Raw genomic sequence first — 11413 nt, forward strand, 5'->3', positions numbered from 1 at the left:
AGGAGGCAGACTGAGCCAGGACCAGCAGAGAGTGGCTGGCATAGCCCGGGGTGGGAACGTGGACCCCGGGTCTTCTTTGTCGTGTTTGGGGTCCGGCCATGAGATTTGTGGGGCCTTGTGTGGAAGGAAAATGTGGGGGTCCCCTGTGCAGAGTGTTAAAGTGGTGTGGCTCTTCTGAGAATAGGTCTCCAAAGGGGGGACCCCCAAATATTGATTGGTCTCCGTGCCAACGAGATGGATGACAACCTGTAAAAGTGGCCTGCCTGGGACTTCGCTGGCGGTCCAGCGGTTAAGACTCTGCATTTCCACTGCAGGGGGCCCAGGTTCGATCCCTGGTCAGGGAACTAAGATCCCACATGCTGGTGGTTCTGCCAAAAAAACACACAAAAACCCAGCCTCCCTTTGCTCCCCTTCAAAGTGCTTCATCTTGCTCACTTTGTCTCCTCTTGCTGACTTTATGCGGTGGGGTACCTAGTGCAGGAGATGCTTCCAGATTCCTCCGTGGGTGTCCACTTAGGAAATGTCATCAGCTCGGAGCCTCTGTTTCCCCAACTGTCAAGTGAGGGTCCTGGGCCCGGCGGGGGCCGCTCTGGTCCGTCTGGAACGGGCTAGTGTGTCCCTCGGTGGGTACCCAAGGCATGGTCTTGGGGGCCGCGGAGAGAGAGCCTGGCCCCTGGTGCCCGCCCCGCCTCACACTGCCTGCCCGTCCCTCTGGTCCTCACCCCGAACTGTTTTATTTTCCTCTCCTGGTGTTTTTAACAAGGATCCCACATACTCGGACCAAGCCCGGCTGTAACCCTGGAGGCCGCCAATAAATTTTGTAGGCAAATAAAATTGACTGAAAATTAGCATAAGAAGCCTTAAATTAACAGGATGTAATTTTATGAGTATCTCACAAACTAGTCAAAGATGTATGTCAGCCCGGGGTGAGTCAAGCCTTTCAAGTGTCTTTCATTATATAATGCTGCTAATTTTTCTCAAATGTAAGCAGTGTGTTTTCTTCCTAAACATTATGTTCTTTGTTCTGCAATTTGGAAAAATAAATTCCCTTTAAAGCCAGGCTTTGCTCAACCACAAAACAAGGCAGAGAGCAGGGATCACTGCCGCCCCTTGGTCTAGGAAGCCCCCAGCCACGCACTGAAGAGGCTTGCTCAGAGCAGGGGAAGCTTCAGGTTCAGGGTCAAGGTACCGGCACGGTTACAGTACATTCCACCCCAACATAGGAGTGAGTTCCATTCCGAAAGTGCATTCATAAGACCACAGAGGCTGGGAGCCGGGGCGCCTCTAAACAGAGGCTGGGGAGGGAGACAGAGGTGCCGGCCCTTTTGGCTGACCGTGTCCGCTCAGAAAGGCTGGCCGCCCCCTTCCCCTGGTGCATGGCTGTCTGCACTTTTAGGCTTGGCTGAGGACACCGTGCAGAGAAACCCAAACCCAACCTGCACCAGGGGCTGGGCACACGGACCCGGGGCGCTCTGGCCCACCCCCAGACTGCTCACACTGCAGCACGATCTGGGCCACCTGGTGAGGGGGTCCCCACCCACCCCAGGGCAGAGAAGGCTGCCGGGCTTGGGGAGGGGGCTAAAGGAGGCCTTAGAGACTGAACTGGCATTCGCTGGAACCTGGGTAGCCTCACAGAGGGGAGTGGAGCCAAAGAGCCTTTGGGATTCAAGGGGAGAGCTTCGAGGACACGATTCCAGGGAACGCAGGACCCACAAGGGGCCCATCCCACAGGCTGCAGGTTTGGAGATGTAAACGACTGGGGAAACGGGGCTGACACTGATTCCAAGCTGATTGTCCCCCTGGGTCAAGAAGATGGATGTTGGCGAAACGGAGCTGAGGCTGTCGTGGGTGCCAGGCTCCTGAGCGACACATAGGAGTAGGAGCTGGGAGGTTTCCTCTGTTCTGGAGTCTTGTTTAGTTTGCCAAGGAGGCAGATCTGTGCAGAAAGTTCAGAGGCACATCTGGTCTGGGTGGGGTGGGGGGGGCCTTAGCATTCAGAGGGTTGTGGGGCCAGGTGAGACCACCTGGGGAGGGGGGCAGAGATGCAGGCGGGGAGCTGGAATGGTGTGGCTGCCTGGCAGGAGAAGACAGGGACCCGGGCATCACACCTGGAACACAAGAGCCACTGTCAGAAAGCAGGAAATACACCCCGTGGTCCCCTCCCTGATCCCCAGCACAGACTCCTAAAGCCCTCGGGATTTCCAAAGCGCTGAGAGCGCCGACAGCATCTCTTGTTCTAATATTTCGTCTCTGCTCCCAGTTCTGACACAGAGCTCCTAAATCCCTCAGAAGTTCCTGGGAGATAGGAGTGTCTTTTGTTCTCACGAGGCCACTCTGGGTGGGCTCCTGGATGGGGCTGGCCACCAGGAAGTCGGAGCTATGATTAGAAGCCTGAAACTTTCAGTCCTGTCCCCCTACCTCCAGAGGGGAGAGGGGCTGGAGATGGACCTGATGGCTGATTACTCCCCGTAAGGAAGTCCCCTTGGACCCTGACACTAAGAGGTTTGGGGAGCCTCCAGTTGGGTGAATATCCACATAAAGGGAGGGTGATGCACCCCAACTCTCCAGGGACAGACGCTCCTCTGACCAGGACCCTCCCAAACCCTGCCTGTGTGTCTGTCCATCTGGATGTACATCTGTGTCCCTTTTCACATCCTTTCATGAACTGGTAAATGTAAGTAAGTGTTTCCCTGGATTCTGGGAGCCAATCAGGCAAATTAACTGAACCCGGAGGGGCTCATGGGAAACTCCGATTTGCGGACCCTGTGAGACCGAAGTGGTGGATGTCCTAGCTCCCGATACTGAAGAGAGCTGTCGATGTCTCACCATTATGTTCAGGCCTGCCCCCCAACATCTTCAAGGTCACTATCAGTGTCCAGGAGGCCCTTGTGAAAGGCAGTGGGCAGAGTGGCAGACTTGACCGAAACTCCAAGGACGCACTCCTTGTTCTAAAGAGGAGCCCAGAGGGGAGGACGAGTGGGAAGAACGCAAGCTCAAATGGTCCCAAAGCTTCCTAGCTGCAGTTTCCTTGGGCACCTGCTGTGCACCCAGCTGATGTCAGGGGCTTCCCAGCCCTCAGGACCCCCAGGGACAAAGGCAGGGTCAGCCGCACACGGCAGACCAGAAGCCGCTGAGCGGCCCCCGGTGAGCAGACAAAACTGGATGCAAAGCCTCCTGCTTACCTCGCTCTTAATCCACCCTCTTGGCCCCTGAGCGCTGGCCACGACAGAAACTTCTCCCAAGCACAGAAATAAGGGTAACAAACCTGCCACCTGAGTGTCCTCTGATTCCCACGCGGGAAGGTCTGCAGGACAGAGATGCAGGTCTTGTCAGGGGTGCGGTTGGCTCCAGTGTGGCTGAAGGACCACGTGGTCACAGCGAACCGGTCCCCACCACAGGGGTCTCTGAGCTGACGGATTTCTGGGGTGTGAGGTCAACATGAAACCGTCTCCCGGTGACCCCCATCGTGCTCTGGGGCCAGATGCTGTGCAATGAACGGCCCGTGGAGTTATCTCAGTCCGCAGTCACCCGGTCCAGCCTGCTGCCTCTGCCTCCGATTTGTGCGCCCGACCCCTGGCCCAGACTCGCCTTCCATGGACGTCTGGCTGCAGAAAGAGAACGTTCTCGCGGTATCCACACAAGTCCAGGCCACGTGGCAGGCTGATTCTCACTGAGCGCTGGCACGTTGGCACCTGGCCTGTCAACTTGTCTCTAGAAAATCCACTCCATGAAACCTGGGTTCAGGAAACCCCCGAAGTCCATGAGACAACCTGTCAGCCTCCAATTCACCACGGGCCCAAGAAGCACGTTCCTCAGCTCTTCACTGCAAGTCCCCGCAGTCACTTCCTGTATCCCTTTCTTTCTTGTCCCTGTCTGGGTAGTTCGGTCACTTCCAACGTTCTCCTTGGAGGTGACCCAGGGCAAATGGGTGTGACACGTGCAGAGGACACCTCAGGATGGGGAGCACCTCTCACACTGAGCACATGGGCCCCCAGACAGGTGTCTCTTGCAGAGCAGGGATGGGCTGCCTCCAGGAGAAAGAAGCACCCATGATTTTTGCACTTGTGATTGGAAAACAGCTCCTTGGGGAGATGTAGGATTTGAGGATAGGGACGGGAATAGACAGAACATGCCCCCAAAGGCCAGTGTTGGCAGATGGGAGGGTGTGGAATTACTGGAGATGCTGAATAGGGGATGGAGAAGTCTGGACCGGCTGCTGAGACGAAGCACCGCAGATGGGGCAGTTCCAACAACAGACACGTGCGTGTGTGTGTGCTGAGTTGCTTCAATCATGTCTGACTCTTTGCAGCCCTACGGACTGTAGCCCACCAGGCTCCTCTGTCCATGGGGATTCTCCAGGCAAGAATACAGGAGTGGGTTGCCATGCCTTTCTCCAGGGGATCTTCCTGACCCAGAGATTGAACTAGCATCTCTTACCTCTTACGCTTTGGCAAGTGGGCTCTTTACCACTAGCAACAGCTGGGAAGTCCAACAATAGACACAGTTCAGTCGCTCACTTGTGTCCAACTCTTTGCAACCGTACAGACTGCAGCACGCCAGGCCTCCCTGTCCATCACCAACTCCCAGAGCTTGCTCAAACTCATATCCAGTAAGTAGGTGATGCTATCCAACCATCTCATCCTCTGTCATCCCCTTCTCCTCCTGCCCTCAATCTTTCCCAGCATCAGGGTCTTTTCAAATGAGTCAGCTCTTCACATCAGGTGGCCTAAGTATTGGAGTTTCAGCTTCAACATCAGTCCTTCCAATGAATATTCAGGACTGATTTCCTTTAGGCTGGGCTGGTTGGATCTCTTTGCAGGCCAAGGGACTCTAAAGAGTCTTCTCCAACACCACAGTTCAAAAGCATTAATTCTTTGGTGCTCAGCTTTCTTTATAGTCCAACTCTCATATCTATGCATGCCTACTGGAAAAACCATAGCCTTGACTAGACAGACTTTTGTTGGCAAACTGATGTCTCTGCTTTTTAATAGACACATTGTCTCACAATTCTGGAGCCTGGAAAGTTGGAGGTACCGGCACGGTTACAGTAATCACCCCAACATAGGAGTGAGTTCCATTCCGAAAGTGCATTCATAAGTCCAATGTGCTTGTAAGTCCAACAAAGTTAGCTTAAGTACCCAACTAACACAATTAGCTATACAGCACTGTACTATAATAGGTTTACAATACTTTTCACACAAATGCTACGTAAAAAACAAACACAAAAAATAAAACATGTTTTGAGATTAATCCTTTGTCTGTTTCTTCATTTGCTATTGTTTTCTCCCAATCTGAGGGCTGTCTTTTCACCTTACTTATAATTTCCTTTGTAGTGCAAAAGCTTTTAAGTTTCATTAGGTCCCATTTGTTTAGTTTTGCTTTTATTTCCAATATTCTGGGAGGTGGGTCATAGAGGATCTTGCTGTGATTTATGTCGGAGAGTGTTTTGCCTATGTTCTCCTCTAGGAGTTTTATAGTTTCTGGTGTGACATTTAGATCTTTAATCCATTTTGAGTTTATTTTTGTGTATGGTGTTAGAAAGTGTTCTAGTTTCATTCTTTTACAAGTGGTTGACCAGTTTTCCCAGCACCACTTGTTAAAGAGGTTGTCTTTTTTCCATTGTATATCCTTGCCTCCTTTGTCAAAGAAAAGGTGTCCATAGGTTCGTGGATTTATCTCTGGGCTTTCTATTCTGTTCCATTGATCTATATTTCTGTCTTTGTGCCAGTACCATACTGTCTTGATGACTGTGGCTTTGTAGTAGAGTCTGAAGTCAGGCAGGTTGATTCCTCCAGTTCCATTCTTCTTTCTCAGGATTACTTTGGCTATTTGAGGTTTTTTGTATTTCCATACAAATTGTGAAATTATTTGTTCTAGCAACTCCTGAAGCTCAATTCCAGAAAAATAAATGACCCAATCAAAAAATGGGCCAAAGAACTAAACAGACATTTCTCCAAAGAAGACATACAGATGGCTAACAAACACATGAAAAGATGCTCAACATCACTCATTATTAGAGAAATTCACAAATCAAAACCACAATGAGGTACCATTACACGCCGGTCAGGATGGCTGCTATCCAAAAGTCTACAAGCAATAAATGCTGGAGAGGGTGTGGAGAAAAGGGAACCCTCTTACACTGTTGGTGGGAATGCAAACTAGTACAGCCACTATGGAGAACAGTGTGGAGATTTCTTAAAAAACTGGAAATAGAACTGCCATATGACCCAGCAATCCCACTCCTGGGCATACACACAGAGGAAACCAGATCTGAAAGAGACACGTGCACCCCAATGTTCATCGCAGCACTGTTTATAATAGCCAGGACATGGAAGCAACCTAGATGCCCATCAGCAGATGAATGGATAAGGAAGCTGTGGTACATATACACCATGGAATATTACTCAGCCGTTAAAAAGAATTCATTTGAATCAGTTCTAATGAGATGGATGAAACTGGAGCCCATTATACAGAGTGAAGTAAGCCAGAAAGATAAAGAACATTACAGCATACTAACACATATATATGGAATTTAGAAAGATGGTAACGATAACCCTATATGCAAAACAGAAAAAGAGACACAGAAGTACAGAACAGACTTTTGAACTCTGTGGGAGAAGGTGAGGGTGGGATGTTTCGAAAGAACAGCATGTATATTACCTATGGTGAAACAGATCACCAGCCCAGGTGGGATGCATGAGACAAGTGCTCGGGCCTGGTGCACTGGGAAGACCCAGAGGAATCGGGTGGAGAGGGAGGTGGGAGGGGGGATCGGGATGGGGAATACGTGTAACTCTATGGCTGATTCATATCAATGTATGACAAAACCCACTGCAATGCTGTGAAGTGATTGGCCTCCAACTAATAAAAAAAATAAAATAATATATAAAAAAAAGAAAATTTAAAAAATAAATAAATAAATAAAACATGTTCCATCTTACAGGACAGGACTTTGAAAAGTACAGCAGGGCAGTACAACGGCTGGCATCCAGGGGCTGACATCGAGGAACAGGCAAGCAGAGTTACTGACCGGAGCAGGGGGAGGAGGTGGGAGATGGTGGGGCTGAGGGGTGGTCAGCAATGGGAGACGGCGGCGGGGGGGCAAGCCGTGCCATCACTTCACCTGACGTCGATGGAACAGGTTCAGGTTCCTTGCTGGATCCAGATGCTCGTTCACATCTTTCAAAGTTCTCACCTTGAAGGTTCTCACAAGGGGATCTGATGCGGTCTCTTCTAAGGCCTCTCCCCTTGGCTTGGGGAGAACTGTCTTCTCTGCGTCTTCACACCCTCTCCCCTCTGTCAGCGTCCCTGTCCTGCTCCCCCCTTATCTCATGAGGACACCAGTCTGATCGGATTAGGATCCACTCTGATGAGCTCATTTTAACTTGTTACTTCACAAGGACCCAGTCTCCAACCACGGTCACATTCTAGGGACTGGGCGATTGGGGGGCGGCTGGTGCAGGTAGGACTTCAACATGTGAATTTGTAGAGGGTGGGGCACACAATTTAGTTCACACCAGGGAATGAAGGTTGTGTCTAAAGAATTTGAAAACAAACATGGAACATAAAGTGCGAGTCCCCCCACCCCCACCCCGCCCTACCCCAGTTCCCCTGGTTCTGGGCGGAAGCGAGACAGTGGGACAGTCAGACCTGACTGGTTAATCAGCAAGCTTTCAGCGAGGATTGTCAAGTGATAAATGAGCATTAACACACTTCTCATCAAGTGCTTTAATCTGCCCTGAAATCAGCCAAGTATTCATCTTGATGATGCTGATTTTCCAAGAAAATTAAATAATTGCAGCCCAGGTGGGCGGACCTCAGTCACCCCCACATTTTCCAGTCCTTCTGATCATCCCAAGGGTCCTTGCTCAGCTCCTTGTCTGCCAGGATGATGGAGTCCGTTCTTACAGACACTCGAGAAGCCTCTTGTGCATGTCTGGACACCGCAGGGCGCAGACAGCTAACTCCTGAGAGTCGGGGGGATGGGGGCTGTCACTGGTCCACAGTCTCTGGACATGAGTCATCTAAAGGCCTGTAGTAATGACTACTCCCACAGAGCGTGGGCTGGGTGGAAAAATTGATCAGAAACTTCATGTCTTCCCAGCCCCTGCCAGGTCTTCAAACTTTCAGAATTACAGAGAAGAGGAAAGCTGGGCTGGGGAACCCTAATGGAAGCCCCATATCAGGTAGGTTAGGTGAGGTGATGCTCTAAAAACAAGCAGCCATCCCCACCCCCATTTCAGTGGCCCCTGTGTCTACTCTGTCTGTCGTGCGCCCGTCCATGGGGTCGCAAAGAGTCAGCCACGACTTAGCAACTGAATAACAACAATAACAACACATCTGGAATTCAGGCAGACTTCGGCGATCCTGCAGGTTGGGTTTCAGACCTCTGCAGTAAAGCCGCTATACCAAAAGACAAATCACATGCATTTCTTGGCTTCCAAGTGCATATAAAAGTTATGCTTACATTATATTGCTAAGGAACCAACACAGTGTTATTCTCCAGGCGAGAATACTGGGGTGGATAGTCACTCCTTCTCCAGGGACTCTTCCTGACCCAGAGGTCAAACCTGGGTCTCCTGCCCTGTAGGCAGATTCTTTACCATTGGAGACATCAGGGTAGTCTCATAGTGTTATAGGTCAATTATAACTCAAAACTAAACAAGCTCACGGAAAAAGAGATCAGATTTGTGGTTACCCAAGGTGAGAATTTGGGGAGGGGGTATTGGATACAGATAGTCAAAAGACACAAACTTCTAATTATAAAGTAAACAGATAATAGGAACGCAATGCAGAACAGAATAAACATAATTAACACTACTGTACATTACCTATGAAAGTTAAGAGAATAATCCCCAGGAATTGTTACTACAAGAAAAACATTTTTTCCTGTTTCTTTAATTTCGTATTTATGAGATGATGGATGTTCACTCCCCTTATTGTGGTCACCGTGTCATGATGCGTATAAGTCAAATCATTATGCTTTGTATCTCTTCAATTATGCAGCACTCCATGTCAGCTGCATCCCGATAAACCTGGAAGAAAAAGAAAGTGATGTTTACACCATACTGTTAAGTATATTAATTGTGTGAGAGCATATGTCTAAAAAGCAATGTGCACCTTAATTAAAAAAAAACTTTATTGCTCAAAAACACGAGCCATCATCTGAAACTTCAGTGAGTGGTAATCTGTTTGCAAGAGTAACATCCAAGATCACTGATCACCAATCAGCCTAACAAATATAATAATAATAAAAGAAGTTTGGAATGAGGCGAGAATTACCAAAACCAGACACAGAGACACAAAGTGAGCAAGCAGTGTTGGAAAAACAGCACCAAGTGACCTGCTTGACGCCGGGTCGCCAGAGAAACCCTTAAGCTGTAAAAACCGCAGTATCTGTGAAGCGCAGTAAAACGAGGTCTGCCTGTAAGCATTTAACTTTGAAAAACACGTAACTGTTGTGTTTTCTTGGTAAGTGTTGTTTCCGTGGTAAGGACATTTTGTTGTGCTATAAAGCTCCTGTTTCCTACTTTTTTCATTCAACAATATGCCTTAAAAATCTGTCTGTGCTGCTTGCTACTGCGAACGACGCTCCTTCAGCGACTCCGACGGTGCCACGGAGCCCCGCAGCCCACACTCTCATCTTCCCCGCGCCTTCCCCGGCGACGAAATGTGGGCTGTCTCCTCCTCATCTGGGGCTGCAGGGAAGGTCCTTTTGTGCACGCCCTGGTCCCATCCACGCCGTGGACTAAGGTGGGGGGTGATGGAGTGACGAGCCACTCAACACAACGTGACACGTGTCCCCAGACTGTCCCCAGCACAGGGCACTCAGGTCCCCCACCGCCCTTCACCTCTACCCGCAACTGGGCTCTCCTACTCATCTTTTTACAAAATCAGCGCCTTGTGACTATCTTTGCTTTGTCCCCCAAATTACCACTGAAATTGAGCTACCTTTTCACATCCTCATTGGCTTTTCACGTTTTTCCTTCTTCCAACTGCCCACCGTTCTCTGCGGGTGGCTGATCTCTTACCGATTCGTCAGGGCCCCCTGCATGTTCTAGATAGTAATCCCCTATCAGTTCCAGTGTTGTAAACACCACATTACAACCTGTCCCCTGCCTACTAATTCTATTTCCCATGGACCCACATCTTTAATTTCACTGTCGCCAAATCCATCAGCATGTCATCATCTGGGTTGTGACGTGTAAAGGATTATCTTTCACAAGTCCCACCCCTGAAAGCTGCAAAAGTATGCTGCACACTTCTTATGAATTCTATAGTTTTACTCCTCACCAAGGGCTTCCCTGGTGGCTCAGTGGTAAAGAATCCTGCCAAGCAGGAGATGCAGGTTCAGTGTCTGGGTCGGGAAGATCTCCTGGAGAGGGAAATTTCAACCCACTCCAGTATTCTTGCCTGGAGAATCCCATGGACAGAAGAGCCTAGTGGGCTGAAATCCATGGGGTCATAAGAGTTGGACACAGCTGAGCACACACCCACCCATGCAGGAGACTCTTGAGTAGAAATGAACACTCCTGATGTGATTAAGGCTCTTTATATTAAAAGTTTCCAGAAAACATGCTGCTCTGTGGACAAACTTTAGATTCATTCCTTTTCATGCTGGAAACTGGACAAGTAGAGACACCACAGCTATTCATGTTATCATAGGAGGCTCTGGCTAATCCCGTAACATGGGAAAATGAAGGGCTAGGAAGAGAAGAAGGAAGAGGCACCTCTGTCATTACCCACAGATTATATATCATCTACATAGAAACCCACCAGAAAGAACAGAAAATTGATTGGAACTAATAATAGAGTTTAGCAAGATTGCTGAATACAAGATCAGCTTACTAAAATTAGTGGCTTTCCTCTGCACCAGTATTAACTAATTAGAAATATAATAGAAAAAGAGATACATTCACCAGAAGAGCACGGACGATAAAGTACCTAGAAATGAAGGCAGAAATGAATGGAGAAAACCATTACAAAGGAAACTATTAAAATGTAAAAACTGTGAGGTCCACAAAAGAAGATGTGCAAAAAAAAACGGAGAAAGAAAATGGAAAACAATGCAAGGACATGGTATTGGTCTCTTTGGGCTGCCGTCACAACATCCTGTAGACGGGGGGCCGGGGCATGAGGCTGGAATAACAGAAATGTATTTCCCACAGTTCTGGAAGCTGAGGGTCTGAGACCAGGGTGTCGGCATGGTCGGGTTCTGGAGAGACCCCTCTTCCTGGCTTGCAGACGGCTGCCATCTTGCTGGGCCTTCAGGTGATGAAGCAAGAGAGAGGGCAAGTTCTCTGGTGTCCCTTCAGTCCCTAGTTCAAGTTCAGCTCGCTGGACGGCAGCACGCCAGGCTTCCCTGTTCTTCACTATCTCCCGGAGTTTGTTCAAATTCACGGCCATTGAGTCT

General features: G+C 49.2%; 1 non-coding gene across 1 annotated transcript; it reads left to right on the forward strand.

Annotated features, from left to right (window-relative positions):
* The first annotated feature begins 271 nt into the window (after positions 1-271).
* Positions 272-344, forward strand: TRNAG-UCC. Its single transcript has one exon. It is a non-coding gene; the product is annotated as a tRNA-Gly (tRNA).
* Positions 345-11413: the final 11069 nt, after the last annotated feature.

Source organism: Cervus canadensis, chromosome 17 (genome assembly GCF_019320065.1).
Source record: "Cervus canadensis isolate Bull #8, Minnesota chromosome 17, ASM1932006v1, whole genome shotgun sequence".
NCBI lineage: Eukaryota > Metazoa > Chordata > Mammalia > Artiodactyla > Cervidae > Cervus > Cervus canadensis.